Raw genomic sequence first — 8,028 nt, 5'->3', positions numbered from 1 at the left:
TGCTTCCACTTCTAAGCTCTTTACAACACCCAAACATTTTACTTTCTGATGATTTGTCAATCTGATCCAGAAACCTCACACCCCAATCACTGTGAGACCCATCTTCTCAACGCATGAGTGTGTTATGACGCATATTTGGGCTCCACCATCCACATAACCTTGTCCCAAATTTTTTCTTTTGTGCCACACATCTCCTATTGGACAAATATCTGGTAGCTCATCCATTGCCAACACCTTCACTGAACCTCTCTCTGGCTCTTTCTCCATTGGGTTAGCCATCCTCTTCCACTGTCACTTTAGTTTAGGCACCATCTCTATAAGCTGCCCAAAAGTAACATCTACCTTTCGGCTTGTCAGATCCTCCTTCAAGTCATAGCTTAATTGCCCATCCCCTAGTGGAAAATCTGAAACATGAAACTTTCGACGAGCTCTCCTTTTCCTCTTGGCCTTGACATCCTCACCTTCATGACTCTTTCCCTTCTTCTTACTAGGACCTGGGGCACTTCTTCCTTCCTTGTCCTCTGTCGTCCTCTTCCCAATAGGCATCACTAATGTATCCTCTAGCTTTGATGCCTTCTCCAAGGTGACTACACTTAGCAGTTTTGTCTTTCCCTTTTCCTCCTGGGTTAATCCACTGGTTCCTTCATCTCCCTTAATTTCGATTCCATAATCATTTGACCTAGTTAGCACCTGTTTTGGTAATGGATACATGTCTACACCCATCCTTGGTGGCTTATCACATTGCGGGCTGATGTGGCCCAGCTCTCCATAATTATAACCTGTGGGCGTCTGCCTCCAGAACCTACCATTTCTTTGTCCAGCACCATTCCTAGGTCTTTCTTCACCTCCTGGCTGATTTGCATACCTCCCTCGACCTCGATTATTTCCCACTTGACCTAGCATGTTTAGGCTGAGATTCTTCATCAAATCTACCACTTGCCTCATGTCTTGCCTTAGGCCATCATCTTGCACTGCTGTAGTAGTGACCACTGTTGGCATAACCTGAGGAGTAACAGCAACCACTGGTTCATGATGAACCCTTGGCATGCGACCTTGCGAAGAATCCATAGGCTGAAATTCAGACCTCATGGGCAAAGACTCAACTTCTAACTGGCTCATTTTCCTCAGCTTCCACTCTTTGTTCCTTGCTACCTCTAGTCTATCTTCATATGTCCTAGGCTTCTTTAGCTCCACTCTCCAACGTATATTCTCCCAAAGACCAGCCAAGAACCTGTCTTCTTCATCATGTCAGGTGGGGGTACTTGTGGTGCTAAGGCCTTGCACATCCTCTCCCATGCCAATGAGAACTTACGTATGTACGCATCTACTGGCTCACCTTCCTTTTGCACTAAAGCCTGTACTTCTTGCCACACTTTGTCAGGATCTTCTATCTTCACAAACTCCACTTCCAATCCATGCCGTAGATTTTCCCAACTCAATCTTATAGGTGAATCAGCCACACGCAACTCCTCTTCAAATGCTTTAGACCAAACTCGTGCATCACTCTTCAAACAGATTTGGAGAAGACATAACATCTGCACAGGGTCATGAATCTGATTGCTAATGCAGGCAACCTCCATCTTTTCCAAAAAGTCTTCCACATCTTCATCACTTCTTCCATGAATCTCCGGATAAGAGAAAGCCATGGCTACCCAAATTATGATGCTTTGAGAACCCCTTCGAACACACGTGCAAGAACCCGAGACTTTTGACTACCCAATCCCTAGAAACTTCAATGGAGCTCAGCTTTAGATAAGGACAAACACATGGACATCAAATGAGTTTTCATAGTTAATCATCGGAATTATAACAGGCAAAGGACATTCCAGTATCTCCCTTAATCTTCTTGGCCCGAACATAAAGACTATGCGCTGCTGGAAAAAGATCTTCCTGGACACATGAACATTTATCTGGATTCTTTGAGTTAAATGAAAAGGAGTGAATTGAGGTCCATTTTGATCATCCATTAAATCCAACCATGAAGCTCCCAAGAAAGCACACTTGTCTTATCCTCTGATTTTGCCAAAATTTCAGCAGCATAACATCATAAATGCCTTAAAAGACCAAAAGACCATCCATCACAACTTGGAAAAATTTTGGCAGAGTTTCCCATGAACCCAAAATATAGATCGTATATGTATGCATAAGCTGTCAACAATAGAACTCAAGCATCGTAGGAATCACTAGTACATAGCCTATGGCGAGGTCACGAAAAGGGTGCTCCAGCTACCTGTATCACCGAAAGGATCTCCACATTTAAGAATCCCCCAGCTCAATAAAACCTCACGCTATCGACCCTCACATGAAAGCTAATGCAAATCGCATATAGTCAAGTCTCAGAAATGACTATCTTCCAGACCAAGTCTCAGAAATGGCTGGGACTAACAAATAAAACCATATATGGCTCCACAAAGGCGTACAATGGCAGTTTCCACAAGTAGCGTACAATACCAATAGACAATGCGCTCAAGCAGGAGCTAAATGATGCATATCCATGGCAACTGCAAGTCACTCCCAGTTGCCAATGTATCACTGAACTCCATCTACCTGTACCTATGTGAATCACCTCTACCTGTACATGTCCTTGTAACCTGTAACCTGTAATCTGCAACCTGTAATCCCGAATCTCGAAGCTTGAAGCTCGAAGCAGAAGGTATTCGAAGAAGATCCTCCGTGGGGGCGCCAAAAGAATGTGAGCGGGATGAAAACACACACAGCGCCTCTATAACGACCCGACACACACTCTTGGAATGATACACACACACACTATGGGGCACCACTCGGCTTACACAACACACCTGGCCGAGATAGGGAACACACCTCTGGAGTGAGAGGAGAGAGACTATCCACTTGCCCACTCCACACAGACACACACACACCCAAAAAACTCAACTCAAAAGAGGAGAATTTCTGATGTTTAGATACAAATGAGCTTGGGCCAACACCAATGGCACAAATAGCTCACACAATATGGATAAAAGATACCAGATACAATCACAAATTGGAGCAGAAGCTTCGCTCATATGAGAAACTTACACAACCAAAACAGCAGAAAAAGAGTGAGGAATTTGGCAAAATGGACAGCACCATCGCGTCCGGTATGGCCCAAAACCCTAGTCTACAATGTCAAAGTGCTCAAATCCGACCTCGGATGAGCAGTTTACGGCCAAAACAGGCTCCAAAAACCCCAAAAACACAGTTGTGGTTGTTCCTCCTCTCTCCTCCACGTTTTTTCTGGTCTTCTCTCTCTTTTTTCAGTTCCCACACTTAGCTTTATTAGTTGGGCACCCTTGGCCTTTTAGATGACCTCAAACGGACCCCGAACAGGCCAAAAACTGACCTCGCAGTGCATAGTTGTCACCTTTTTGCATCATCCGCACATCTGGCACTCAGCTTTTCCCAATAATGCATCCCGCAACCACGTGAAGTAGCCCCAAAAATTGGTCCTCATGATGTCCTTTCTGCATAAGTATCACAAGAAAACACCCACGTCGTGTCTGTACTCATCCACATGCAAGTATTGACCCCGTTCGGCCTCCTGACGCTACTAGATGCCATCTGACGCACCTGCTTACCTCATGTCGTCGGCCCGCGGATAGCTTCCTCGAGAATTTTTACGCACTATCAACTCCTCATTATTGTAGAAAAAACACACTGGTACTGGTAATAGTGAAAATCGATGCACTAAGTGCATGTTGTCCTACCTGTACACATGTGGGCCCCACATAACCACTTGGCTCTGGAAAATGGGTCCTTTATTCGATGCACCATGCATGGATATGTACATATGTGCAATCCCTTGCTCCAAAAAACTCCTGACACCGCCCTTGCAGTTCTCCTTCTTCTTCCATGTAGAGGCGGCACACTTGACAGACCTCAACGTGACTTCTTGGCTTAAGAGCTCAACCTCAAGTTCGAATTTGTTTTAGCATGTGACTTATTGGCTTTTGAGATCAACCTCAAGTTTGAGTTGCTCTCAACACTAAGTCTTGGCTTTGGAGCTAAACTCACGTTCAAGTTATTTTCAATGTACTTTCTTGTCTTTAGAGCTCAACATCAAGTTTGACTTGTTTCGGTGCAATGTCTTGGCTTTAGAGCTCAACGTCAAATTCGAGTTGTCTAGTTCTCTCTTGCCTAGTTCAAGCGCGACTACAAGTTCCTAGGCTTTCACCCAAAAAGATTATATGGCTCCATTTCAAGTGTGATAATTGGGTGCCTTATATCTTAGGTATATGGATTTTTTGGACTACTTTCCACTCCAAGATTTGTAAGTTGATCTCCATCAACTTGTTTGTTGACTTTCAAGTGTAAGAGTTGGGATATGAGAGTTTCCACGAAAAAAAAATCTCTCCTCTAGCATGGTATCTATTTCATATGTTGAACCTTTTCCATGGAGTGGTCTAAGCAACTTGTTTCAAGTCCTTGATATTGAAACTCACCTTCTTGGCTTTTTGTAGGTTCAAATGTGAGCATCGAGATTTGTTTTCTCACTTCCTTGTTGCATGAGCATCTTCTTGTGCCATTAAAATTGAAAATTGGGATGATGTAACCTTAGGATTTCACTATCTTGTTTAAAAGTAAAGAGTTTGTAAGATGCAACACGCATTTCTAGCCATCTCAACATCACTTTTTGCTAGAACATCTTCTTGTGCCATGGAAATTGCAGATTGGAATGTGTAGCTTTAGGATTGAGCTACTTGATTGTAAACAAGAGAACATCTAAGATGTAAGATGTAAGATGTGCATGTAGAATTCCAAAACCCATCTCAAGATGCCCTCTCGTTTACATGAATGTATTATCTTGAAGATGCTAAGATTTCTAAGTGTCTTGACAAGACTTCAAAATTGTCCCAAAATTGTGAATTTTTCCTAAATTTCCTAAATTGTTCTTTACTCTTTTAATAATTTTTTGCTATTGCATGTGTTCTTCCATGCATCTTGGTTGTTTTGGTAAGTAAATTACGACAGCATTCTGTTTTGCAGAGAGAGTACGCTAGGCTCTACAACGAGTCCTTAGAAATCCAAGACCAGTACGAATTTGTAAGCAAGCTCTCTACTGATGTGAAGAGAGGGATGACTCACACATTGACTCCAAGGCCTCATGTTGTGGACCCTGAAAACACAATACATGTGTTAGGTTCTTGTGTTGCCTGTGGGGAGGCTTTGGAGGCTTCTTACGTGGTTGGTACCTTCATGATTCCCTGCAGGCATCAGTACCATCCACTGGATTTTGCAAGTGCATTGAGAATGGAAGATACGTGCGTGAAGGCACTTTGCAACACTACAATCCCTTCGGAGGCAAAGGCCTCGATTTCAGGGAGGTCATTATTGAAGAGTAAGTGGGGTGTTTGTGTTGGACACTACATGCTTATAATATCAGATGAATTTATGATCTAATCTTCTCTTTCATCTTTGTGTATATGTAGGGAGAGGATCTTTCGATGCGGACACCCATTACAACACCAACACCCGTGTGGATCGGAAGGATCTTCCTGGATACGGCAAGTCAGATGCCAGTCACATGTTCCAAGAAGATCCTTATAAGTAAGTGCATGAAGTACTGCATGACATTGGTGCCAACACGATGGAAGGCAAAAAGGGTGAGCTCCAGTTTGGAGGAAGATAACACTAAAGCCAAAGCGCAGGAAAGCCAACAAGGCCCTAATGCCAGCACAGTGGAAGGGAAAGGATCTGAGGCTGGTGTGGGCTCTGGTATGACAAAAGCTAAACTAAAAACTGAAGTGCAGGAGAAGGAAACAGGAAAGCGAACCGATTGAGGAAGTTGATGACATAGAGATAGAGCTAGGCAAGAAGAACAATACAGAAATTGAGGTTGATGAGGAGGTGGCAGTGGAAGTTCCCTCGGTGGCCGAGTGTTTGGATGCAACTCCAAAGTATGTAGAGGAGAAGGCAGGCAGAAAGACGAGGTAGCAGGTAAAGAGTGAGGTGGAACTTGCTGACAGTGCGAAGGAGGCAGAACCTGCCGAGGGTGCAAAGGAGGCTGCGAAAGAGTATGGCACGGAGGAGGCAACTTATTTTGCGGAGGAGACGAAAGCCATGGAGGAGGCCGAAGGTGTGGGGCAGGGGGCAACCTTAGAAACAGGTTATAGCATTGGCTGTGCCACACTCTCCAAACTCTTCCCTATGAAATGTAAAAGCGCCCCAAAGGTCGTGGTGTCAGGCCGCGAACCTCTAAGAATTAGCTATTTAACAGCATTTTGTACTTGCTTCTGGCTTATCATGAAATACAATCCCATTTTGCGTTTGTCAATGTTTGGTGTCATGTCAGTCAGATGTTAATGTGTCCGTTCCTTGTTATGTCATGTTGTCAACAATTGGTAACTTTTAATGGTGCTAAATGTCCACACTTTCTATTGCCAAAAGGCTAGGTGTTCCTTTACTCATTTTTCTTTGTGGTACTTCAGCGAGGGACAGGTGGTGGGCTGAATGAAAAGCGGCCGGATACATCAATGCCGTTGGACGTAAAGGCGAGCACTAAGCGCCTTGTCATTCTGGATGTGAATGGAGTGTTGTTGAAGGATTGTCATGAAGAACCCGAAGATTTGTGAAAAAATCCCATTTTCGGAGGGATGTAGGCCCCGATGTGTGCAGGTCTCCCGGCACAAATACTGCGTGGTCAGACCTGATGCGGAGGATTTCATCCTTAGCCTGAGGAGGCCATGGTACGTGATGCTTTGGTCTTGCAGCCAAAGACACAATCTGATGACCATACTGCATGCTTGCTTCCCTAAGTTGATGAAGATGCAAAGTCTCTTTTTAGGTATGAATCCCTTAACTTCCAAACTGGTTTGGATGATTTTTGTATTGTATCTACCTTTGCTACTGATTTGTACATATTTTGATACTATTGGTTCTTTTTGTACTATTTGGTACTATCGTGTATAGGATTTGGTACTGTTTGTACAAATTGATACTGTCCACACAATTTTGGTAATGTGAGCACAATTTGGTACTGTTTGCACAATTGGGTACTATTTGTTTCTTTTGGTTTTTTTTATTCATTTTGGTGGTACAAGTGGTACATTTGGTGCATTTGGTACTTTTGGTACTGTTTGCACAACTTGATACTGTCCATACAACCTGGTACTATTTGCACAGCTTACTTTGGTACTTTGGTAATTTGGTACTGTTATGTACAGAACTTGCTGTTTTTCTTTTTTTGGTGATTTAAGTCCTTTGGTACTGTTATGTACAGAACTTACTGTTTTTCAGACTGTGGTGATTTAAGTCCTTTGGTACTTTGGTACTGATATGTACAAAACTTGTTGTTTTTCTTTTTTTGGTGATTTAAGTCCTTTGGTACTTTAGTACTGTTATGTACAAAACTTGTTGTTTTTCAGACTTTGGTGATTAAGTCCTTTGGTACTTTTGGTACTTTGGTGCTTTGGTACTGTTATGTACAGAACTTGTCTGTTTTTCAAACTTTGGTACTCTAAACTGTATACCTTCTCTAACAATTTAGTTTACTTGACACTGATATTTTTTACCAGTCCCATTGTGAAAAATGGGCTTCCTCTATGAAGGATGTGGCAGGCCTTTTGGGGCAGTTCAGCGACAAGCCCATTTTCCTGAAGCTCCTGCAAACACTTTGGCTCAAGCATCCTCAATTTAATGAAGCCAACACGCTCCTTGTGGACGACACAAGATACAAATCATTGAAGAATGATTATGAGTCGTGTTGCTGCATTCGGACATATGAGCCAAACTGTTACGATCCGAACAAGCCGAAGTATCTCATGGATGTCATTCTTCCATGGATCATAGGATGGCTAGATGAGAAGTTCCCCACCGCTTATAGCTGGCGCACACCCCTGTTTGATGTAGAGGAGGACGTCTCCCTGTATGTTGCTGACTACTTTGTATCTTTGGAAGGGTACTCATACCGATTTGACCCCCCTGATGTGTAATAGATTCTATAAAAGACTAGCATTTTCGTGTAATAAGAAATTATTGCTGGGCATGAACCTTCGTCTGCAAAAGTTTTACACATGCACTTAATTTTTCTGC

Source organism: Adiantum capillus-veneris, chromosome 8 (genome assembly GCF_014529385.1).
Source record: "Adiantum capillus-veneris isolate H3 chromosome 8, ASM1452938v2, whole genome shotgun sequence".
In the NCBI taxonomy this organism is placed as follows: domain Eukaryota; kingdom Viridiplantae; phylum Streptophyta; class Polypodiopsida; order Polypodiales; family Pteridaceae; genus Adiantum; species Adiantum capillus-veneris.
This window is presented reverse-complemented; position numbering follows the sequence as displayed.